Source organism: Elephas maximus, chromosome 5, assembly GCF_024166365.1.
Source record: "Elephas maximus indicus isolate mEleMax1 chromosome 5, mEleMax1 primary haplotype, whole genome shotgun sequence".
Classification (NCBI taxonomy): Eukaryota; Metazoa; Chordata; class Mammalia; order Proboscidea; family Elephantidae; genus Elephas; species Elephas maximus.
Genome location: NC_064823.1, coordinates 35,600,569 through 35,626,627, shown reverse-complemented (window position 1 = coordinate 35,626,627; position 26,059 = coordinate 35,600,569). Strand labels below are relative to the sequence as shown.

The following is a 26,059-nucleotide window of genomic DNA, read 5'->3' as shown; positions in this document are numbered from 1 at the left end:
AGATGACCAGAAGAGGGATGATTCCAAGTATATTTTGAGTTAGAATTGGCTGGGGTAGGGCTGGATGATGGGCAAATCTAAGAAAACAAGAAGATCCCTGCTTGAGCAACTGGTGGATGGCACTTTTTTGATGGCATTTTCAGACTAAGGGATGAACAGGTTTTTGAGGGACGATACCTTGTTTAGTTTTGGGCATATTGAACTTGAGAAACCTGTAGATATCCAAGTGCAAATGTTAGATTGATATTTGAATATGTGAGCCTGGAGTTTACAGGAAAAAGGTCAGAGCTAGGTATTGAAATGTGGGTGAAATCTCCAAAGACATTATTTTAAAGCCATGGGAATAAGTGAAATTACTTGCAGAGAGATGTAGAAATAGAGAAGAGGATTTATATCTGAGCCCCAAATAGTCCACCATTTAGAGGCTGGACAGAGAAAGAGGAGCCTGCGAGGATTCTGAGAAGCCGTGGCCTGAGAATTAAAACGTAACCAGGAAAAAGGGATGTTTCAGAATTTAAAAAAAAAAGGTGTTTTAAAAAACGAGGGTCCACCAGTTACCACTGTGGCTGAATCATATGTTTTTATGTGTGAGATAGGTACATCTATACGTAATCCTATGTCACTGGACAAATTTAGTTGTTGTGTCGATAAATAGCGATGAAAGGATAAATTCATACTTTTCTTTAACAGTCCACTTACATGTGTGGTGACGGTACACTGGTCAAGTTCAAAGAGCGCTCGCCGGGACCCAGGTGAATGCATTCAAAGTCTGATTCTAGGTCTTGGGAAGATCATTTTATCTTTCTGGGTCCCAGTTTCTTTATCACTAAACTGTGGGGGGGTTGATGGATGAGACTTGGACTGTTTTGTTTTTTTTTTTCCTTCTGTTTCAGTGAATAGGACATTTTGAGTACCCAGTCCTTCATTAAAATTGGACTTTTATTCTTAACTTGCATTCTTCTTTCTGGTGCAATTGAACCAAAGTCAAGCAGACTCTCTGTGTGGTGTATTTTAAGCAGTAATTCATAAAGATGAGAGCTTGCAGAGAATGGGCGAGTTTTTGGCAGAGTAAAGGATGCGTCTTGACTATAATCCATATCCTAGCGAAGCTTTGGTCTTCTGATAAATCCTAAGCGGTAACTGGGAATAGCTTTAAGATGAGTTATTTTTACTTTAAAAAAAAAAAACTTCTGATTAAAAATTCAGAATTCAAACTATCATTGGTTTTATTTTGCAAAATGGAGAAAAAAAATTTTTTTCCTAGAAATATAATTGAATTACCGCTTTTGTTGAAGAAATTTTCTTGGAGTGTAATCTCAAAGAGAATTTTAAAACGTATCAGTCTACACACGTAATTTGGTTTGTTCTCTTTAAAAGTTGTATCTTTAAGCATTTTGCCTCTTTGTGAATAGGATTTTGTAAAATGTGTTTCTTCTAAAAGGCAAAAATTGAAACCATAGGGAAGTGTTTAAAGCCTTTGCAAATTTGCTATCATTGTGGTAAAACTCATACTTAATTGAATACCATATAAAGTCGTTAAAGGAGTGAGTTTGCCCACCATGCTGCCAACACTTAGATTCATGAAAACTTGGCTTAGTTATAAATACAAATAAAAGAATTAATCAGTCATGAGGCACTTAACACTTCCTATTTTCTGTTAACAATGTTTACCAAGCCGTTCGTTTTTTTTGTTCTTTTTTCAGCTTATAGTTGCTTCTGTTGAGTCTTAAGTAGCTTGTTTCGTAAGTAAAACTTTAAATGAGTCTTGCTTATAGAATCGTTACAGATTTTAAAGGGTAGAAATTTATACAGACATGTGATTTGGGTCAGTTTTCTGTTAAAAATATAGAAAAATCTACATTGTTTTAAACTATTTAAAGCTGTTAGATGATAGAAGGAAGAAAGTTAAAGATACAAAGTGATTTGTGTACTAGATTATATAAGACTTATTTTCAGTTGAATGCAAAAAGGTCTCTTTTTTGAAAAATTATACAGGCTTCTGATAATGCTTGACCATAGGTGATCTAGCTTATCTCTCTAGGTTTGTTACCAATAAATTTAAAGTCTCTTAATTAAGATAAAAAAATTTTTTTTTTTTTTTTTTAGTTTAATGGAAATCACATTTAATATGTAATATATGTAACCTCAACTGAATAAGGCATTTGGGTGAAGCTTATTTTCTGTCCAGCCAAATAACTTTTCAACAGAGATGACGGATGCTGCACAGCTTTTGGCCCTATTTATATGTTGTACATAGTCAGCTTGAGTGCTTATATTGATAACTTTGCCCCTTTCAGCTGAGTAGGGCCTCAAAAATTTCATATCCAGCATTTGAGTACTTTTGTTTTTCTGTTCAAAAAAAAAAAAAAAAAATCAGTATTAGGCACTACTGGTTACTACCAGCTGAAGCCTCACTCTCAAGTCCCAGCTGTGTATTTAGCATTTAATCATGGTGAGAATTGCTAATTAGAAAATCAGACTGGACAAAGCGTACCCAGTGGTGTTGATACAATACCATTTTTGTTTGAGAAACATAAATAAATAATCTTTACATGTTAGTAGTTTCATTAAAAAGCATTTGTGCCGAGTATGTGAAACAGGCAGTCTTTTAACAAAATGTTTTAACCCGCGCTGGGAATAATTTGTCAATATCATTCTTTCACAGAAATTCATAATCTCTACAAAAACATGGCCAGCCTTAATCAAAGCCATCATGTTTTTATTTGGCCTTTTAACTTCCCTTTCATCCTTCGCTTTCTGCTATTCTAACCCCTGTCAACATCTTCTTCATGCCTGTGCCTCCGTCACCACACATAAATTTTCTCCGGCTCTCTGCCCCTCTGCCTTGCTTTACCCCTGATCTGAACCTTTTAGCCCAAGGACCTCACTGTAGCACCCTCAGTGAGCCTTACGCTGGCTCAGACTTCCTCATGCTCCAAAATCTCCTTTCTCTTTTGTTAAAACCACCTTGTTTCTAAGCCTCAAATGCAGTTCCTTGTAGTAATGAATGAGGACTCAGAAGTTTCGTTCAGTGCTCTGTGTTAGTGGCTGATAGCAATTTAACGTATTGCCTTTCTACAGGTAGTGAATATTTTATATTGAAATACGAGGTCTAGAGACCATAACGCATAACTCAAAAGAATCAATACCAGCAGCATAATTAGTCTGGTTGGTCAATGGCACATAGATGATAGTGCAAGGGGAATATGAGGGCACAGTTGTGGTGACCCTGATAGCAGTTTTATGGGCCATTCACAGGGTGATTGTACTCATAAAGGAGATAGTGCACCATTTTCAGCTTTTTACAGTAGCAGATATCACAGTCATTGTGACTTCATAGATAATACAGAATGTTACAGTACTTATTACAGTGCCACATATAATTGATGCTTAATACCCTCTTATAGACTTGCCTTTCCCTTTTCTGGTTTGAGAATAAAATAGTCCCAACACAAAACATGGTGAGAAGCTAAGATGTGCAGAAAACATTTATGCATTTAAAATATTGTTCAGATTTTCTTTAAAATGCTGTCCTGATTAGAAATCTGAATTTGGAGAAGTAATGAAGTTGGATGTTTGTCTGTAATTCAACAAGTACACAATTTTGGTTTGTTTAGCTCTTGTAGATTGGCTTTGCTCCTCTAATTCATATTATCAAAACTGTGTCCCTGTATGTCTTAGGGTTCTCTAGAGAAACAGAAGCAGTGATTACATATACACACACACATACACACTCAGGTATTTATTTTAAGAGATTGGCTCATGCAGTTGTAGGGGACTGACAAGTTCAAACACTGTAGGTCATGCAACAGGCTGGAAACTTCTGCAGTCTTGTGTCAGGCAGTAGGAGAAGTGAAGAGTAAGGAGCGAGGGAGTTCTGGCAAAATGTTTGTAATTTGGAGGCAGAATATACCTTAGGGATAATTTTTTTTGTTGTTTTGAAGGCCTTCAACTATTTGGATGAGGCCTACCCACATGGATATAATCTGCTTTACTTAAGGTCAGCCAATTTAATCACATTAAATTATGTATTAAAAATGTTATTAAGTAACTACCTTATAACTCTGTCTGGACTAGAATTTGGCCAAACAACTGAGCACCGTAGCCTGGCCAAGTTGACACATAACATTAGCTATCGCAGGGGGCGATATGGTGTCCTCTGTTGCAAAGACCTGGAAAACAGATACAAACGTCAGTCCTGGAACGCTAAGCATCAAACAAAGGGATAAAGAACTAGACCAAGCACCGAATGGAAAAAGAAACTAACAGAAAACAAGGAGACATATGGAGTGGCAGCTGCCTGCCAATTAACACAGTACAGAGTTGCCATCTTGGAACACAGCCAGCAATGACCCTGGACATGGAGAATGGGAAGGCAACTTCATGGAGCTCTCAACAGGAGACAGAGCACTCGGTAACCAGAGAAACATGCTTTCCAAGCCCTTACCCTTCTGCCCCGTATGCCACCACTCCCTCTTCCCACCAGACCCCACTGCGCTGCTGTCTCTAGAGAGCCACTGGACCACTGCCACCTTGGGCCTGCCCTACCCCCACTTGCCGGCTCTCGCCATACCATTTTTTTTCCCTTTCTTTTCTTTCTCATTCCCATCTAGCCCCATACACTCTTCCTGCCAGCCACCACCATCCTGCTGCAGCTAGAGAGCCACTGGGCCACTGCTTTCTTGGGTCTACCCGCCCCTACCCACCTGCTCCTGTCATGCCGCCATTTTTTTTTTCTTTCTCTTCTTTTCTTTCTCCATCCCACCTAGCCCTATATGCTGCCTTCCCCTCTTTCTGCTGGCCCCCACCTCACCACTGCAGCTAGAGAGCCACTTGCCTGGCACCACCCTGGATCTGAACCGCCCCTACCCACTATCTTCTGCCGTACTGCCATATTTTTTTCCTTTCTCTTTTCTTTTTTCCTCCCACTAAGCCTCATTCACCACCTCCCCCTCCCTTGCCACAGCCCTTGTGTCCACCCCACCCCCACTTGCAGGCCACCACCGTACTGCCAATTTTTCTTTTTTTTTATAGTTTATTTTTCTCTTTCTTCCTTTTCTTTCTCCTTCCCACCTAGCCCCTGTGCGACCTCCCCCAACTCCCACCAGACCCCACCACACCACCGCAGCTAGAGAGCCACAAGCACACCAGCCTGCCACTGCCCCAGATCTGCCCTGCCATTTTTTTCTTTTCTTTCTTTTCTTTGTCCCACCCACCTAGCCCTATATGCTACCTCTACCCCTTCCTGCTGGCCATCACTGTGCTGCCATGGCTAGAGAACCACTGGTCCACATCCACCCTGGGTCTACCCCACCCCCACCCGGCAGCTCCCATCATGTCATCATTCGTTTTGCTCATTATTTCTTTCTTTGTCCCTTCCACTCAGCCCTGTATGTCACTTCCCCTCCCTTTCCTCTGGCCCCCAGGTCCACCCCATCCCTATCACTGGCCCCCACCACCATGCCGCCACTTTTTTAAACATTTTATTTATTTTTCTCTTTTCTTTCTCCCTTCAACCTAGCCCCCTACGCCACCTGCCCACCTTCCTGCCGACCCCCACCATGCTACCGTAGACAGAGTGTCAACAGTGCACTGGCCCACTGCTGCCTTGGGCCTACACCACCCCCACCCACTAGTCCCCACCATGCCATTTATTTTTATTTATTTATTTTCTTTCTTTCATTTATTTCTACTTCCCACCTAACACCGTGCACCACCTCCCCCGCTTCCACTGGCCCCGGGACTGCCCCACCCCCACCAGCCATCTACCCTTTGTTTATTTTTTTCTCTTTTCTCCCCCACCCCCCTCACCTAGCCCCATACACCACCACCCCTTCCTCCCAGACTCCACCATGCGTCCACAGCTATAGCATCCCGGCGCTCAGTTCCACCACTGCACTGAGTCCCCCCCTCTCCCGCCAGTCAACCAGCTGCTGAATGGTGGGAAGCAAGCCCAGACCACTCCCCGTCTGACACTTCTGCCTTTATGGCAAAGAGTTGTGAATGCTCCTACACTGCTGGACCAACATCAGAAAGAAAACAGCACATGCCCAGTCTGCTCTAAGCCTCCTCACCAAATCCGTGTTCGACAAAGTGTGCTTGCCCTGCTTGCTGCTGCCCTGCCCACCCAGACAACGTGGCAAGAACTATCCTATCCATAGACAAGCATAGTAGCAGAGCACACGTGGCCCACCCACCCTGACATAGCAAAAAACAGAAAAGCAGGATGAAACAAATGAACATACAATCAATAAAGAAAATAATACCTTAATGTCTTACAGACAGCAGACAATATCAAAACATATAAAAGCAGGACAAGATGGCTCCAGCAAGTGACCAAAATAAAAAATCATATAACCTTCCAGTAGAGGAAAAGTCAGTGGAACTGTCTGATATGTAATTCTAAAGACTAATAAGAAAAAGAAATAAAGGAATTCCAAATTAGAAAAGAAGAAGTACAACTGCCCCTATTAGCCATGGCATTTTCAATCGCCTCATGTGTGCGAAAGCTGGACAGTGAATAAGGAAGATCGAAGAAGAATCAGTGCTTTTGAATTATGGTGTTGGTGAAGAATACTGAACGTACCGTGAATTGCCAAAATAATGAACAAATCTGTCTTAGAAGAAGTACAGCCAGAGCATTCCTTAGATGGAAGGATGGAAAGACGACGTCTCACATACTTTGGACATGTTATCAGGAGGGACCAGTCCTTGGAGAAGGACATCATGCTTCATGAAGTAGAGGGTCAGTGAAAAAGAGGAAGCCCCTCAACAAGAAGGATTAATACAGTGGGTACAACAGTGGGCCTAAGCATAACAGTGATTGTGAGGATAGTGCGGGACCAGGCAGTGTTTTTCATTCTGTTGTACATAGGGTCACAATGAGTCGGAACCAACTCGATGGCACCCAACAACAAGAACATTAGCAGATGATATAATCCTAAATATAGAGAACCCCAAAGATTTCACAAGAAAACTACTGGAAATAATAGATTCAGCAGAGTAACAGGATACAGATCAACATACAAAAATCAGTTGGATTCCTATAAACCAACAAAGAGAACTTCGAAAAGGAAATCAGGAAAACAATATCATTTATAATAGCCCCTAAAAAGATAAAATACTTAGAAAATAGATCTAACCAGGGATGTAAATGACCTATACAAACAAAACTACAACACATTATTGAAAGAAATCAAAAGATACTGTGTTAGTCATCTACTGCTGCTATAACAGAAATACAACAAGTGGATGGCTTTAACAGAGAGAAATTTATTTCTTCCCAATAAAATAGGCCAAAAGTCCAAATTCAGAGCATCAAGCTCCAGGAGAAGGCTTTCCCTCTGTCAGCCTTCTTCTTAATCTTCCCCTGGACTAGGAGCTTCTTCATGCAGGGACCCCAGGTCCAAAAAATGTGCTCTGCTCCCAGCATTGCTATCTTGGTGGTGTGAGGTCCCCCCTCTCTGCCCGCTTCCCTTTACTTTTATCTCTTGTAAGACAAAAGGTGGTGCACCCCACACCCCAGGGAAACTCCCTTTACATTGAATTAGGGATGTGACCTTAGTAAGAGTGTTACAGTCCCACCCTAATCCTCTTCAACATAAAATTACAATTAAAGAGTGGAAGAGAACCACGCAATACTGGGAATCATGGCCCAGCCAAATTGATACACACATTTTTGGGAGAACATAATTCAATCCATGACAGATACCTACATAAATGGAAAAATATACCATGCTCATGGATAGGAAGATTCAACATTGTGAAAATGTCAATTCTACCCAAAGCAATCTACAAATACAATGCAATTTTAATTCAAATACCAACAGCATTATTTAATAAGATGGAAAAACTAATCGACAATTTTATATGGAAAGGAAAGAAGCCTCAGATAAGGTAAGAACAAAGTAGGATGCTGCACACTACTTGATCTCAGAACCTACTGTACAGCCATGGTAGTCAAAACAGCCTGGTACTGGTACAACGACAGACACACAGACCAATGGAATAGAATTGAGAATCCAGGTATAAATTCATCCACCTATGGTCAGCTGACCTTTGACAAAGGAGCAAAGTCCATTAAGTGGGGGGAAAGACAGTCTTTTTTACAAACGATGCTGGAAAAACTGGATGTCCATCTGTAAAACTGAAACAGGACCCGTAGTTCACACCATATTAAAAAAAAACTAGCTTAAAATAGATCAAAGACCTAAATATAAAACCTAAAGTGATAAAGATCATGGAAGAAAAAATACGGACTATGCTAGAGGCCTTAATACATGGCATAAATACAATACAAACAATAACTAACAATGCACAAACACGAGAAGATAAACTAGATAACTGGGAGCACCTAAAAATTAAACACTTATGCTCATCAAAAGATTTCACCAAAAGAATAAAAAGAGACCCAACAGTGTGAAAAATACTTTCTGGCTACAAAGTATCTGACAAGGGTCTAATCTCTAAAATCTACAGAATACTTCAACACCTCAACAACAAAAAGACAATCCAATTAAAAATGAGCAAAGAATATGAACAGACGTTTCACCAAAGAAGACATTCAGGTGGCTAACAGACACTTGAGGAAATGCTCACAATCATTAGCCACTAGAGAAATGCAAATTAGAGCTACGATGAGATATCATTTCATTAGTGGCCCTAATTTAAAAAAAAAAAAAAAGTTGGAGAAGTTGCTAGAAGATTGCAACACTTACGCATTGCTTGTGGGATTGTAAAATGGTGCAAACACTATACAAAATGATATGGCGCTTCTTTAGAAAATTAGAAATCGAAATACCATTTGATCCAACAATCCCACTCCTAAGAATATATCCTAGAGAAATAAGAGCTGTCACACAAATAGATGTATGCACACCCATGTTCATGGCAGCATTATTCACAATAGCAAAAAGATGAAAACAACCTAAGTGCCCTTCAACTGATAAATGGGTAAACTATGGTACGTACACGCAATGGAATACTATGTGGTGGTAAAGAACAATGATAAATCTTCAAAACATCTCACAACATGGATGGACCTGGAAGCCATTATAATGAATGAAATAAGTCAATTGCAAAAGGACAAATATGGTATGAGATCACTATTACAAAAACCCAAGTAAAAGTTTACACAGAGAAAAAAACAATCTTTGATGGTAATGAGGGAGGGGAGGGCTGGGGAGGGGAAGTCACGAACTATATAGTAGACAAGTGTTAACTTTTGTGGAGGGAAGGACAACACGTAATAAGAATTCAGCACAACTTGACCAAAGCAAAGCCATGGAAACATCCTAGACACATCCAAACACCATGAGGGACCAAGTTACTGGGGCTGAGGATTGGGGACCATGGTCTCGGGGAACATCTACGTCAGTTGGCATAACAAAGTTCATAAAGAAGATGTTCTGCGTCCTACTGTGGTGAGTAGCGTCTGGGATCTTAAAAGCTTGCGAGCGGCCATCTAAGACACATCTTTTGTCCCATCATGTACTGAGCAGAGGAGAATGAAGAAAACCAAAGACACAAGGAAAATATTACTCCAAAGGACTAATAGACCATATGAACCACAGCTTCCACTAGACTGAGCCCACAAGAACTAGGTGATACCCGGCTACCACCACCAACCACTTTGACAGGGATCACAATAGAGGGTCCTGGACAGAGCAGAAGAAAAATGTGGAAGAAATTTCAGATTCACGAAAAAGAGACCAGACTTACTGGTCTGACAGAGACTAGAAAGACCTTTGAGTCTATGGCTCCCAGACACCCTGCTAACTCAGAACTGAAGCCACTCTCAAAGTCCGCCTTTCAGCCAAAGATTAGACAGGCCTATAAAACAGTAACATACTTGAGGAACGTGCTTCTTAGTTCAATCAAGTATACGAGACCAAATGAGCAACACTTGCTCAAAAGCAAAGACAAGAAGGCAGGAAGGGACAAGAAAACTAGATAAATATATATGGGAGACCCAGGGTGTAAAAGGGAAAGGAGAGAGTGCTGACACATTGTAGGGATTGCAACCAATGTCACAAAACAATTTATATATAAATTTTTGAATGAGAAACTAGTTTGCACGGTGAACTTTCACCTAAAGTACAATAAAATAATAGCCATCTCTACCTGGGGTCTTAAATGCTGGCAAGCGGCCACCTAAGATGCATCAATTGATCTCAACCCACCTGGAACAAGGAAGCATGAAGAACACCAAAGACACAAAGTAATTATGAGCCTAAGAGACAGAAAGGACCACATAAACCGGAAACTACGTCGGCTTGAGACCAGAAGAGCTAGATGGTACCCGGCCACAACCGATGACTGCCCTGACAGGGAATTCAACAGAGAAACCCTGAGGGAGCAGGAGAGCAGTGGGATGCAGACCCCAAATTCTCATAAAAAGACAAATCTTAATGATCAGACTGGAACCGGAGGGACCCCGGAGGCCATGGACCCCAGACCTTCTCTTAGGTGAGGGCAGGAACCATTCCCAAAGCCAATTCTTCAGACAGGGATTAGACTGGAATATGGGATGGAAAATGATACTGGTGAAGAACGAGCTTCTTGGATCAAGTGGTCACATGAGACTATGTTGGCATCTTCTGTCTGGAGGGGAGATGAGAGGGCAGAGGGGGCCAGAAGCTACCCGAATGGACACGGAGAGAGAGAATGGAGGGAAGTACTGTGCTATCTCATCAGAGGGAGAGCAATTAGGAGTGTATAGCAAGGTGTATGTGAGTTTTTGTATGAGAGACTGACCTGATTTGTAAACTTTCACTTAAGGCACAATAAAATAATAATAATAGCCATCTCACAGTAATAACAGAAGAGTTTTGGGATTGAAAGGGCAGATGTTTGAGTACCATGTCTGTCACTCACTAGCTTCGTCATCACGGACTTACCATATAAACTTTCCAGATACAGTGTTCTTATTTGTTAAAAGAGAGGAAAAGTAATAACTTTTATCTGTATCAAAAAGTTCACTGAGGATCAGTTGAAATAATATTTATAAATATCTATAAATTACAGAAAAAAAAATAAAATTACAGAGCATCATATAAAAATAAAGGTTTACTGAAACACTATGTAGGAACTCTACATTCTGAATAAAAAAAGATAAATCATTTGCTAAGATGGACTGTGAACATTTAGGGAAGAACCAAAGATCTGTGTTTCAGTGCCATTTCTACCACTGACCTTCAGTAACAGGTTTTTTTTTTTCCCCACCCCCCTGGCATTTTCACTTAACCAAATGACAACCAAGAGCTAGAAGGTAAGTCAAAAAGATATTTCAGAAGCCAAAATAAATGCCAGAACGTCCAGGAACCAAAGCTCATATACTTGACTCATAATAGATACCCTTGGATTTTACCATCCAGTGCCATAAAGCGTAATTAAGCCTGTATGTTTCACATACTGTGTGTAATCAGGGAAGGAGGTACGTTGCACCTTTTATAAGCTCTTCCATCGGCAGTACCCGTACTAGTTGCTGTCAAGTCCACTCTGACTCATGGCGACCCCATCTGTGTCAGGGTAGAGCTGTGCTCTGTAGTGTTTTGGTGGCTGGTTTTTCAGATGTGGATCACCAGGCCTTTCTTTAGAGGCACCTCTGTGTGGATTTGAACTGTAGGAATCCGTGAGCAATAGTTCTTAGCTATCATCCAACTAAAGTACCCAGGATGACTCGGTTCTCAGGAGGCTGCAGATAGCTGTATCTGTGTGTAGGGTAAGGGATCTCTGGAACCACTTAGCCAAGATAAGCAGAGTTTATTCTTTTGCAAAATGAAAAGTTTGGGCTAAATTGACTTAGAATTATAGGCTACAATATGTAACTTCACATCCATCTATCAGATTAGTATTGTATATCTTAAAGCTCTGGCAGATTTCTTGAAATTGATTTTTCTGTAGACTCTGTGATACAGAATGATACTTCGTGCTCCCTTCATTTGCTTAAAAACACCAAACATGCCCTTTTATCATTATAGTCAGACCAGATAATAGCACTTAAAGTCATTTATTCATTTATTTAACGAATATACGTTAGCACTTCCCTAAATCCAGAGACTGTTAGCTCCCGGGAACACAGCATGTGGCAAACGGACTTGGTTCCTGACCGAAAAGAACTTAAGTCTGGTGAGAAAGACAGACATTAAATTATTAATCACATTAACTGACATTTAGAAGTTACATAAAGGAAAAACACAGGGTGCTGAAGAGTGTAACTTTTGACCTGGGAATAATGAACCATGGCCATTAAGAGCTTTTTGGATGAGAGTCCTAAAAGGTGTTCCACTATAGTTTTTCTGTCGTGCTGAGTTCTGAATCTGTGCTGTGGAAATCCGTACTAGGTAAGACCACCAACTTAGAATGCTCTGGGCAACCCAGTAACTAAAACTCCTTGAAAGGAGTAGTTAAGTTACTGCACACTGGGCAGATTTTAGGGATATTAGGAGTATCTGACACTCAGTAAATATTTGTGGAAAGAACTGGTGAAAGAATGAAATGAGTGAATAGCCTCATAAGAGGGTCCTGTCCTTCCTCCATCCCTCCCTCCCTTCCTTCCTTCCTTTTACTATCCTTTTCATAACTTATTGAAGGTTCCCTCTCCCGTTTTTAGCCTCATCTCCTTTAACTGGGAGCACGGACCTCCTTCTGCTGTCACGGCAGACATTTTGGGTTATTCTGATCTTTGGTGCCTGCCGAGCGCTCGCTACTTTATTGGAAAGCCACTCCCTCCCACTTGTTACTTATTTGGGTGATGAATTCTCTTTGTCATCTTGTGATTCCACTAAGTTTTCTAGGTTGGCTGTGACTGGCACACCCCTGCTTGGGTCTAGCTGTCATTCTTAGAAATCTCTTGCTGCAGAAGATTTCCTAGCTTCCGTCTCAAGCTCACTGGGGGTTTCGGGTCTCACAGACTTGCCTAACCTCATGGGAATCTTTGCTGAGAATATTGCCTCATCCTTAAAAGGAAAGAAGCCTGTATCTTCAGCTTATTCATTCATTTGCTTATTGCACTGTGTTTGTTGAGTACTCTACAAGGTAATCTATTAGATGCTGTGGAAAAACCAAACCAAACCTGTTGCCATCAAGTCGATTCCAACTCATAGCAACCCTATAGGACAGAGTAGAACTGCCCCATAGAGTTTCCAAGGAGCACCTACTGGATTTGAACTGCTGGACCTTTTGGTTAGCAGCTGTAGCTGTCAACCACTACGGCAGCAGGGTTTCTATTAAAGTCATTCTATAAAATGCCAAAGTCCTTAAAATGTCAAGGCTCTTACATGTAACCTATTAGCTTTATAGCCCACTGAGATCCCATTGACCACACTCCTTCTGGAAGGAAACCCCAAGTGGAAATGAAGGACAGTCTCTGGCTCTCTGCCACCCTCTTATCAGACTCTTTTTACTCATTTCATTCATTTGCCAGTTCTTTCAACAAATATTTACTGAATGTCAGGTGTTTTTCTAGATACTATGGCCACGTGGTATATAAACCATGCCCTCCGTTAAAGGAACCTGAAAAACCTGCTGCTCCCAAATCTGACCTTGCTAAGCGTAAGGAGGCTCACAGTTCCATTAAACCAAGGCCAACTTGAGGTAAAGGGGAGGAATGGAATTTTTTGCCCAGAAAGCAGTGCCAAGAAAGGTAGTCTTAGCTGGGCTTTAGTTAATTTGGAATGAAAAATCTGTGTTCTGTATCTATTCCATTTCTTTGCTTTTGTCTTTTTTCTTTTGTTGTCCCTTACATTTTCCCATAATTTCTTTTGAAAACCATCCTTGTCCTGAGTGACCCAAGGAGGCAGCTTGGTAGTGGAATGAGCACAGGCTTTAAAACAAGGCAAACCTGTTTGTGTTTTACTCTGGATTTTACTATTACTAGTACTATGGCACTGGGGTTTAGTACTATTGGGTAAGTTATTTATTTTCTCTGGACCTCGGCTTCTTTATCCATGAAATGAGAAAAATAAGTGGATTGTAAAATAAACGATATAATCAAGTTACGTTCGGTAACACATTTCCTTCCTTCCCATTGGTGTCCTAGCGCTGTTTTCCAGAAACAGAGCTTGGAGGGAGAGGGAGATCACATGTAAGCAATTAGCTGCCATGGAGTTGTTGTTGGATGCATGAAACAAAATTTGTTGACTGCAGCCTGATATTTAGTGTATTTTCCTTTTCACCGGTAAGATCTCCTAGATAGTTGTTCTCACCTCAAGAGCTATTTCATAAAAGAGAATTCCTCAGGCTACCACTACTGTAATATTCTTAAGAGGAATAAGTTTATACATATCAGCTCCAGTAGACGCTAGCTATCATCCAAAATAAATAAATTAGAATACTTTTTAAAATAGTGCTAACGTTAAAAAAAAAAAATGCCATAGGGTCATATATTGATGGATTTTATTTAATCTAAAAATCTATTCCAGAAAATATCACTAAAAACAAAGGCTATTTTCACCTTAAAATTGAAACCCTGCTTTTTGTGACGCTTTAATCATTATCAAGCTTAGGGCAATTTCTCTGGAGAAGTTCTGCCATACTTTTGAGTGTCACTGTTTAAAAAACCCAATAAGCAACATCTAGATTTAATAACTAATTTTTTTAAGAAATAAATATTACAACATGACTGGTAATTCAAAAAATGAATTTGAACTGTTACAACAAGATGAAATTTATTAGTGTTAAATATTATAGAAATTTATATTAAAGGGGAAGAAATTAGCATCAATAAAAGGAGGAAAGGGTGCTCATTGTGCATTGCAAGGGCAAAGAGATGGGAGTTAGTGCTATCCATATTCTGGGTAACAGGCTCCTCATTAAAATTATTAACATAACTCCCATGCATTTATATACAATCGTAAACTCAAATCCAACAGTGGCTAGAAGAAAGATCATGAGCTTTTTCAAGTCAGATAAACCTTAGTTTAATTATTTTTTAACTGCTTGTATCTTTGAGATTTTGAGACTTCTGAACCTGCAGTTTTCTCATCTATATAACGGGGAAACTACCTTATTATGATGTTTTGCCATTGTCTTAGTTATCTAGTGCTGATATAAGAGAAATACTGCAAGTGAATGGTTTTAACAAAGAGAAGTTCATTCTCTCACAGTCTAGGAGGCTAGAAGTCTGAATTTAGCATTGGCGTTTACTGCTTTACTTTCTGTTAGTATATGAGAAAAATGTATTATTTTTAAAAATGCCATTTTAAAGGCTTTTAAAGAGGTAGATCATAGCAAAATAAGTAGGATGGAATTAATTGTGTGGAGATAAGTATTTTCCTCTTGCATTTAGAAAATTATTTCTAATCCAGAATATGGACCCTTTATTTTGTGAATTATTATCTATAGGTCACTGAGAAAAGCTATGTACAGCATCATGGCCAAATGAGAACAAAATTAGAAATAGCCTCATTAAAGGATTTATTTATTTTTTTCTTTCTCCAAAATAGAAAATCACTTTGGAACCTTTGAAATAAGAACAAAAAAACCTTTGTTTCTTTGTTCTAGTTATTAAGGGAGCCCTGGTGGCACAGTGGCTAAGAGCTCCGCTGCTAACCAAAAGGTTGGCAGTTCAAATCTACCAGCTGCTCCTTGGAAACCCTGTGGTGTAACTCTGCTCTGTCCTACAGGGTCCCTATGAGCCGGAATTGATTCCAACTCAACGGCAGTGGGTTTGGCTTTTTTTTTTTTTTTTTTTTGGCTGCACAGTGGTTAAAGTCAGTGACTGCCCAATGAAAGGTCGGCAGTTCGAAACCACCTTTGTTTGCTTATCTAGTTATTTAATGAAATTTTAATTTGTATAATTTTGGTTTAAAGTCAAAGCTAAAAACTGAAAGAGCAGAGCCCAGGACTTAAGATACAGTGTCACCATTCTCACTGACTTTCTTGTTTCTTTTAAATTATAAAAACAGAATGACTGGATGTGAGAGAATTGGGCAGTGGCATCCAACGGTGAACATGAACATAACACAAGTATACATTTTAATATAGACACACAGAATTGAGGAATGATAAAGCACCTAAATAAGCCACTTGAATTTCGGTCAGGACAATTAGACAGAAAAACCCTTGAGAAACTGGTGCTGTGGCCTGTGGTGACAGAAAGAAGTTCATGTGTTTTGTGGTATTCCTTTTGGTGATGGTAAAGAGAAATTTTGGGGGGTTAAAAAAAAAAAAAAGGCAATGTCCTGATAAACAGAGAAAATATTGAACTTGTAAAAGGACTTCCTTTTATGTGGGTCCACAGTCAGCGTCTATGGAAGCAGCAGTCAAGAAATCAAACAGTGTATTCCACTGGGCAAATCTGCTGCAAAAGACCTCTTTAAAGTGTTAAAAAGGTGCACCTGACCGGGGTCATGATATTTTCAGTTACCTTATATGCACGCAAAAGCTGGACAATGAATAAGGAAGACAGAAGAAGAACTGATGGCCTTTGAATTATGGTGTTGGGGAAGAATATTGAATGCACTGCGGACTTCCAGAAGAACAAACGAATTTGTCTTGGAAGAACTACAGCCAGAGTGCTCCTTAAAAGCAAGAATGGCATGACTTCGTCTCACATACCTTGGACATGTTAATCGAGAGGAGCTGGTCCTTGGAGAGGAAACACTGGTGGTGTAGTGGTTAAGTGCTACGGCTGCTAACCAAAGGGTCAGCAGTTCAAATCCGCCAGGCGCTCCTTGGAAACTCTATGGGGCAGTTCTACTCTGTCCTATAGGGTCGCTATGAGTCGGAATCGACTCGACGGCACTGGGTTTGGTTTTTTGGTCCCTGGAGAAGGACATCATGCTTGGTAGAGGGTCAGAGAAAAAGAGGAAGACCCTCAATGAGATGAATTGACACAGTGTTTGAAACTATGGGCTCAAGCCTAACAACAATTGTGTTAGGATGATGCGGGACTGGGGAGTGTTTTGTTCTGTTTTACATAAGGTCACTATGAGTCAGAACTGACTCGATGACACCTAACAACATCAACAACAAAAATTTATATTTTTAGATTCTCATAAGTGGGGTTTATACTTAGCCCTTAAGTAGCTTCTTCAGGGCATTATTTTAGAGCAACTTATTATTTCATAGCAAAAAAACAAATCATTTAAACTTTCTGATAGTGTTGAGCTCAGTATTTGACATATACATACTTGGCAGTGAATCTGTGTTGAATGAATGAATGCATTTAAAATTTTTATATCTGTTTTTCAGATGGTAGGGAAACTAAGACTTAAAGCATATTATCTAATACAGATGTAGAAACAAGGTCGCTTTGACTAACATGTGTGTTCTTTTTAATATACTGTTTAGCACATCAAAAATGACAAACATATTCTTTAAACTCCTTTAATGCATTCTTCTTTCTGTCTCAGCAAATACTGTACTGGTAATTCCTCCTTGGAAATGTCATCTACCCTTTTGATTTCCGTTTTATTTCCACTCCATTTTCTACGAATTGTTTATTACCTCACGTGTGAATAATTGCTGAGGCTACCAACATGTTTCCCAGCCTTCACCCTTTAGCCACAGAGACTTTCTTCCTTGAATCTAATCCACCCTAAAAACAATGACTGATTATTCTTTGACTAATATATCACTTGTTAGGTTATTTCCCTCTTGACTAGTTCTCAGTGGTTCCCATACCTGAATGGTCAAGTATAAAAACCTGAGCCTTGCTGGAAACCCAATCTGTTAACTTGCACTCGTCTAATTTTTGTGCTTAAAATTATTCACTCCATGTAAACTGACCTGCTCCCAATTTTTAACATCATTTAAATGGCTTTCTGGGAACCTCTAATGTTCTTTGTCGGCATTCCCCCCGTAGCTTGCACATAATCTATTTTAGCACATCACCTGGAATTGCAGTGATTTGTTGATTCATCTTACCCCCGTTGGACTGCGAGCCTCTTGGAGTAGGCAACCTGTTTCATCTTTGCACTTCCGATGTTACAAGATTATACTAGTTTCTGTCAAGTGGATTCTGAATCACGATGACTCTGTGTGTGTCAGAGGAGAACTGCACTCCATAGGGTTTTCAGTGGCTGTGATATTTTGAAAATGGGTCTTTAGGCCTCCTTCCTAGTAGCTTCTGAGTGAGTTGGAACCTCCAAGCTTTCAGTTAGCAGCCAAGCTCGTTAACCATTTACTACACCCAGGGACTCCTGGAAGACTATAGGCCTTCCATAAAAATGAACTAAAAGAATGAGCTAATATAATTCAATGGTGAATGGAGATCTACAATATTACCTAAAATATATACAAAATAAGATGAGAAAAAGACATTTTTGAAGCATTGTATCTGTATATTTATCTCTTTGTTTACATTTGATTCCCTGCTCCAGAATGTACCTTTTTTGAAGGATCTTATTTCATTCACTTCTCTGTTCCCAAAGCCTAAGGAAATTACTAGCTCATAGTGATCATTCGGTAGATACTTGCTCAATTAATAATGTCCTGAAAGACATAAAGCCTACCTATTTCACTGAACTCTTTATGCCTGCATAACCAAAATTATCTGAAAGCGTATGTCTAGATTAGATCCAGTGCACAAATCTGACAAGTCTAGCCTTTGTAGACTTGACTTCTCCAGGTTAGCACTTTGACTTGAGGCCATTAGTATACATTGAATGTTCACTTCTTTACTGTAAGCTATTTCTACCAGTGATGACCAGAAGAGAAACTTCCTTTCCATCTGTTCTTTTTCATCCTGTAGAACACATTACAGGGACTCGTGCTTTACCAGTTACCATTTGTGGGTCTCTTCAATTTCCAATAATTTGATTTATTTTTATTACTAATTAAAAGAGTCCCTGTAATCAATCAAATTCCTTTTGTTTAAAAAAAGAACAACTCAAGCTGTCTGAAATTCACTGTGAAAAAGGGATAGCTGCTGAATTTAAGTTACATTAGATGAGGAGGCATATATGACAGCCTTTCTGAATTCCACAGATTTTCATATCACATCTTGACTGGCTCTGGCTTGCAAAATAGTAAAAACACTTCAACCCCAGCCAAAGTTCCAGAAATAATGTGGTGAACGATGTAAGTTGTCATCATCGCCATTATCAAGAGCACCATGGGACACAATATTTTAATGATATAATTTCCCAGAAGTAGCATTCCTCAGCTGGGGTTCACAAGAGAATTAAGCCCTACAGAAAATGATCTGAGTGACTGTTTTCTCATTTCTCCCAAAGATGGCACAGAACTAGTCCAAGTCTGTGATGGTAATAATTCGTGATTGCAATTTGATGTTTTGTTTTGTTTTTAATGCTCACAGGTGAAAGCTTCTTGTTTCAGACCACCTTGGTCTAATTGTTGTTTGAGCCATTGTGAGCTCAGAGTCCACAGTCCTGCAGAAGTATATTTCCACCGTGTTTGCAGAAATTTCAGAGTTTGAGCCTCATTTGAAGCTCAGAAGCACAGCTATAGATTTAGGGAAAAGAACCATTTCAGTATCACTAGGATTTATTCTGACCTCTTTATTCCTCTTTGTTCCAGAGAGGTTTTGGTTCTGGCTGTAAGAGAGAACACAGCTAGAAACAGGTTGATGATTTCAGTGGTAAATAATACATCCTTTAACCATCGTTGCAGAGATTTTATAAAATGCATCAGCTAAAGTGTTAGTTCATAAGCAGTCTCCAAAGGCAGTGCATGAAATGTTTTAAGAGATGGGTCAGTTGCTTTCGTCCTGAGGGTCTGTAGCAATAACTTCTCATTTTCTTTTCTGCTGGTGCTTACAATGACACTTAAATAATAATAGGTAACACTCATCGTTGTTGTTGGGTGCCTTTGAGTCGGTTCCCACTTATAGCGACCATATGTACAACGGAATGAAACACTGCCCGGTCCTATGCCATCCTCACAATCCTTGCTATGTTTTAGCCCTTTGTTGCAGCCACTGTGCCAGTCCATCTCCTTGAGGGTCTTCCTCTTTTTTGCTGACCCTCTAGTCTACCAAGCATGATGTCCCTCTCCAGAGACTTGTCCCTCCGATAATATGTCCAAAGGAGGTGAGATGAAGTCTCACCATCCTCACTTCTAGGGAGCATTCAGGCTGTATTTCTTCCAAGACAGATTTGTCCATTCATTCTTCTGGTAATCCATGTGGATTGAATATTCTCCACCAACACCACAATTTAATGGCATAAATTCTTTTGTCTTCTTTATTGTCCAGCTTTGGCTTGCATAAGAGGCTATCGAAAATACCATGGCTTGGGTCCAGCGCACCTTAGTCTCAAAGTGACATCTTTGCTTTTTAACACTTTAAAAAGGTATTATTCAGCAGATTTTCCCAATGCAGTAAATTGTTTGATTTCTTGACTGCTGCTTCCATAGGTGTTGAATGTGGATCCAAGTAAAACGAAATCCTTGACAACTTCAGTCTTTTCTCTGTTTATCATGACGTTGCTTATCTGTCTGTTTGTGAGGATATTTGTTTTCTTTATGTTGAAGTGTAATCCATGCTGAAGCCTGTAATCTTTGATCTTCAACAGCAAGTGGTTCAAGTTCTCTTTGCCTTCAGCAAGCAAGGTTGTGTCATATGCGTATCGCAGTTTGTTCATGAGTCTTCCTCCAGTCCTGATGTTTCATTTTTCATATAGTGCAGCATCTCAGATTAGTTGCTCAGCATGCAGATTGAATAAGTATGGTTAAAGAATACAACCCTGATACACAGCTTTTTTGATTTTAAACCACGCAGTGTCCCCTTGTTCCATTCAAATGACTGCCTTTTGGTCTAAGTACCGGTTCCTCATGAGCACAATTGAGTGTCCTGGAATTTCCATTTTTCATAAGGTTATCCATAATTTGTTATGGTCTACATAGTCAAATGTCTTTGCATACTAAATAAAACACAGGTAAATATCTTTCTGGTATTCTCTGATTTCAGCCGTGATCCATCTGATATCAGCAATGATATCCCTCGTTTCACCTCCTCTTCTGAATTCGGCTTGAATTTCTGGCAGTTTCCTCTTAGTATACTGCTGCAACCATTTTTGAATTATCTTCAGCAAAATTTTACTTGCATGTGATATTTAACTATATTGCTCAGTAGTTTCCTGATTCTTTTGGGTCACCTTTCTTTGGAATGGGCACAGATATGGGTCTCTTCCAGTTAGTTGGCCATTTAGCTGTCTTCTAGATTTCTTGGCATAGATGCGTGAAGTCTTCCAGCATTGCATCCATTTGTTGAAACCTCTCAGTTGTTGTTCCGTAGATTCCTAGAGCCTTATTTTTTACCAGTGCCTTCAGTGCAGCTTGGACTTTTTTCAGTACCATTTGGTTCTGGATCATATACGAACTCCTGAAATGGTTGAATATCAACCAGTTCTTTTTGGTACAGTGACTGTGTGTATTCCTTCCATTTCCTTTTGGTGCTTCCTTTGTCATTTAATATTTTGCCCATAGAATCCTTCAGTGTTGCAACTTGAGGCTTGAATTTTTTCTTCAGTACTTTCAGCTTGAGAAAGGCCAAGCATGTTTTTCCCTTCTGGTTTTTTAGCTACAGGTCCTTGTACATTTCATTATAGTACTTTACTTTGTCTTCTCAAGCCACTCTTTGACATCTTATCTTTGACTTCATCATTTCTTCCATTTGCTTTATCTTTTCTACATTCAAAAACAGGTTTCGCACTCTCTTCAGACATCCATTTTAGTCTTTTCTTTCTTTCCTGTTCTTTTAATGGCCTTTTGATTTTGTCATGTACGATGTTCGTGATGTCATTCCACAATTTGTCTGGTTTGGTCATTAGTGTTCACTGCATCAAATCTTTTCTTGAAATAGTCTCTAAATTCAGGTAGGATATACTCAAGGTTGGACTTTGGCTCTCGTGGACTTGTTTTAATTTTCTTCAGCGTCAACTTGAGCTTACATATTAGCAATTGATGGTCTGGTCTACAGTCGGCTCTCGGCCTTGTTCTGACTGATGATATTGCGCTTCACCATCATCTCTTTCCCAGATGTAGTTAATTTGATTCCTGTGTATTCTGGCCTTGGAGGCAAATTGCTAGGCCTGTCTCCCAAGGTTAATCTGGGTGGGTTTGAACCACCAACATTGTGGCCAGTAGTCAACTGCTTAGCCATTCATGCAACCCAGGTACCCCATGGACTGGAACTTAGGTAACCTCAATGGTAGCTCCTATCAGTTAATCTCTTGTTTCAGTTTCTTCAGTTGTAGTATAAATTAGGAAAACAAATGAATCTTAGCTTTTCTTCAAAATTTATGATGCTGGGTATGATGTTGGGTTTTAAGGTGAAATTCCTACACCCCATGGCACTGGAGGCTGACATTTATTATATAGGTAGTGTACTGGTATTCTGGTTTGAAAGCAGTCCAGAAATTAGTATTATATTGATAATTTATATTGCAATAATTCTCAAACCTACACACCAGAAAAGAATGAATTTGTTCACCTGGATGATTCTGGGAAAGCCATATACAGTCAACCATTTATTTAAAGTCTCTTCTTTTGCATTCTTCATGATTGCATCGGTTAGGAGTATGTTTTAATACATGTAACAGAAAACAAATAAATAGCCCCACACAATGGAAACATACTTCGCAGTCACGTAAGACAAGTTCTGAGATAGGCAGTCCAAGGTGGTATGACAGTGCTGAGGGGCCGGCAGGGACTCGGGCTCTGTCAGCCCACTGCTCTACTCTTCCTGGTGTGCAGCTTTTGTCTTCCTCATCAAAATGGAGAATTCAGTCCTGCCATTGGAAGTCTCACTTGCTTCTGCTTACACTTCATTGGCCTGAACTTAGTCATATGTCCACACATCAGTTCAGCCAAGGCTGGAACATATAGACTTTATGTGAATTATAATATTGTCATGAGACGGAACTGCCACAGTGCTGTATCCTTTCCTTTCCTGCCCCAGCTTTGCATTTAAATCCTGCTTTTGCTTGGAAGTTATATGTAAACCCCATTGTGCTTGTGTAGTATGATTACGAATGTTACTGAGGTAACTTGTATGAACTCCCTATTTGTAAACTCATTTAAAAGTAACTTGCCTGCTTGCCCTTGGTGAGCAGTCTTGGCAGCAGTAGCTCTGACTGACTCCATTTCCTTGTGCAAGAATGTAAAGGTGCCTTTCCTGTTCTTCCACCTCAGTCTCTCATTTATTGGCCAATACGAGTCATGCCGAGAAAGAACCTGGGGTTTCCACCAGGTAACAGTCAGATAAAATTTGGGAATTGTTACTAAGGAAGTGTAGGAAAATTAATATTGCTAGGCAATTAGCAGTTTCTCCTACAATATACCTATGCTTGTTTTATTATAATTATAAGTCTATTTAAAAGTTGTTTATAGGGTTGCTATGAGTTGCAATCAACTCCATGGCAATGGGTTTTTTTTTTTTTTTTTTGGTTTTATGGATTAAGATTAACACCCCAGGACTATGTATTTGTTTTTAGTATATATTCCCTGGTAAACCTCTGTATTTCTCCAGGGGGTACCCTGGGCCACTTTAAGAAGTACAAATTTACATGTGATTGTATATTTTCAACAAACACGGATTTGAAGTGGTATGAGAACTGTTAATTAAAAGCAACACTGTTTTGGATGAGTGATTCTTTTTTTTTTTTGACCTTACTCAATTGGTATGCAAAAGTTTTCCCAAACTGATCTCTTATGGAGATCTCTGCATTTACCCTGAGGGCCTGATGTTCATTAGGTTCACTGATTCCCCTGTGCCCAGATACTAGATTCTTTGCAAAGACTCCAGCTGTGTAGTCACATTATTTCAAAATGAGTGGCAGTTAACTAGCCTGGAAGCCCCTCTTTTGCTTTTTTACAGTCTTATCTGCAGATTCTCCTCTTGGAGTGTATTACAAATAACGCTTGGAGAGTTTTTTCGTAATCCCCTTATGTGGGAGCTATTTTTTAAAGGTTCATATTCTTTAATGCACTCTGTTTACTTACTGCTACGTATAAATACATTAAAGTTAACGTGTTCATTTATTTTTACCTTAAAACAATGTCTGTGCATTCTCTAGATCTTATAAACTACTTAGTCCAATATTATAACTAAGATTTCCAGTTTCATGAAGGGAATTGTTTCTTGTTTTGCGGTTTTTGGTTTTTAATCTATTTTGGGGGTTATTCAGTTCGTCAGAGTCAACCCCCCAGTGGTAGCAATCCAGAATGAATTCATTATAAATTCAGAGTTTTTTGTTTTGTTTTTAAAACCTTTGAGCCCTCTGCTGCTGGGCCTTTAACTAACTGACCCTGTTACTTTGATCATTTCTTGTTTTTCTGTAGAAAGGATTTTTTTTCCTCTGCTGATGTGCACATTTTCTTTCTGTTCTGAACTCCTTTCTTATTGTTTTATTCCTATTTGACATACTATTTCCTATGCCTGAAAAGTGGTTCTTTAGCTTATATTTCCTCTCTTACATGAAAAAACTTTCCTATCTGAAACTCACCTCTCCAAAAATTCCTTATTTGATTGATCCTTGAAATATCTGATCTCCATTTTACTCAGCATTCCTTTGATACTCCTGTTCTCATTTTCCCAGTGTTAGACTCAGATTTTCAGAACTAGATATTTGAGGTCTTTGCCAGCAAGCCTTTTGCTTTTAGCTTTTTCATTTAGGGAAAAACGTTTCTTGTCAGTTTCCCTCCTATTTTATCCTAGTAGCTGTTTGTCATAATGAATTTTCCTTTTGGAGCCATGTAGTAAAACAGATCAGACCTATGAAGAAAATATGCAAACTATTTGACTTGACGAATTATGATTGATTCTTCCTATTGATCCTCAGTTGAAAATACTTGAAGAAAACCAAAACCAACTCCATTGCCATCGAGCCAATTCTGACTCATAGTGACCCTATAGCAGTCTTCCACATTTAAGTGTTCCTTAAGCCTATTTCTTTATCCCTGTTTTTCTTTTATAAATATGAAAGTCTTACATCCTCTTTTAATTTTATGTGAAATTTGAAACAATTTCAAGGTTAAAAACAAGTACTGGTTGGTTTTCTAAATATACATCAGTTTTGCTCTTATTCTGAAATGCCCTGATATGAGTTTCCTGCCTACTCCCTGCTACAAACATCTTATATTCATCTTAGGCTCTTTCAGGTGCTTATTGTTAAGCAGATGTAGAGAAATATTTATTTTGAACAGATGGAGCAAGTCCATCAGTCACTGGTGCTCAGGAACAGGAGTAGAGACATTGATTTTCCCAATGTAGAACTAATAGCGCATTTTTTCCATTACAACAGTGGTATGCATCGCAGCTAGGTAGGGTCTCAAGTCATCTTCCAAATGTCTTTTTAAATTAACAATTAGTTTATAATATACCTGAAGTACTGAAGTACAGCTTCAGTTACCCTAAATTACCATGTATAACACTAACATTATCAATGGCCATGGAAAGCAGCAGTCAAGAAATCAAATGATGTACTGCATTGGGCAAATCTGCTGCAAAAGACTTCTTTAAAGAGTTAAAAAGCAAAGATGTCACCTTGAGGAGTAAGCCCTAGTATTTTCAGTCGCCTTATATGAATCCAAAACCCGGACAATGAATGAGGAAGACTGAAGAAGAATTGATGCCTTTCAATTATGGGGTTGAAGAAGAATACTGAATATACCATGGACTGCCAGAAGAACAAACGAATTTGTCTTGGAAGAACTACAGCCAGAATGCTCCTTAGAAGCAAGGATGGCGAAACTTCATCTTACTTAATTTTGACATGGTATCAGGAGGGACCAGTCCCTGGAGAAGGACATCATGCTTGGTAAAGTATTGGGTCAGCAAAAAAGGAAAACCCACAATGAGATGGATTGACACAGTGGCTGCAACAACGGGCTCAAACATAGCAAAGATTATGAGGATGGCGCAGGACCAGGCAGTGTTTTGTTCTGTTGTGTATGGAGTCACTGTAAGTCAGAACCGACTCAATGGCACCTAACAACAATACTGACATTATGGTAAAATGCACATACAGTTCTGAAAATAGAAAATTTAAAAAGGGAAGTAAAGAATAACTTCTTAAACATGGGAATATCAGACAAAGATTGATGAAGAAGGTGACACTTGAGCAGACCGTGAAGGACCTATTGAATTTGT

At 39.4% G+C, this 26,059-nt stretch overlaps 1 protein-coding gene across 1 annotated transcript in view; it reads left to right on the top strand.

Moving 5' to 3' along the window:
- UGT8 (UDP glycosyltransferase 8) overlaps positions 1–26,059 on the top strand; it is a 116,865-nt gene that overhangs the window by 52,709 nt on the left and 38,097 nt on the right. The gene's annotated exons all lie outside the window — the stretch shown is intronic.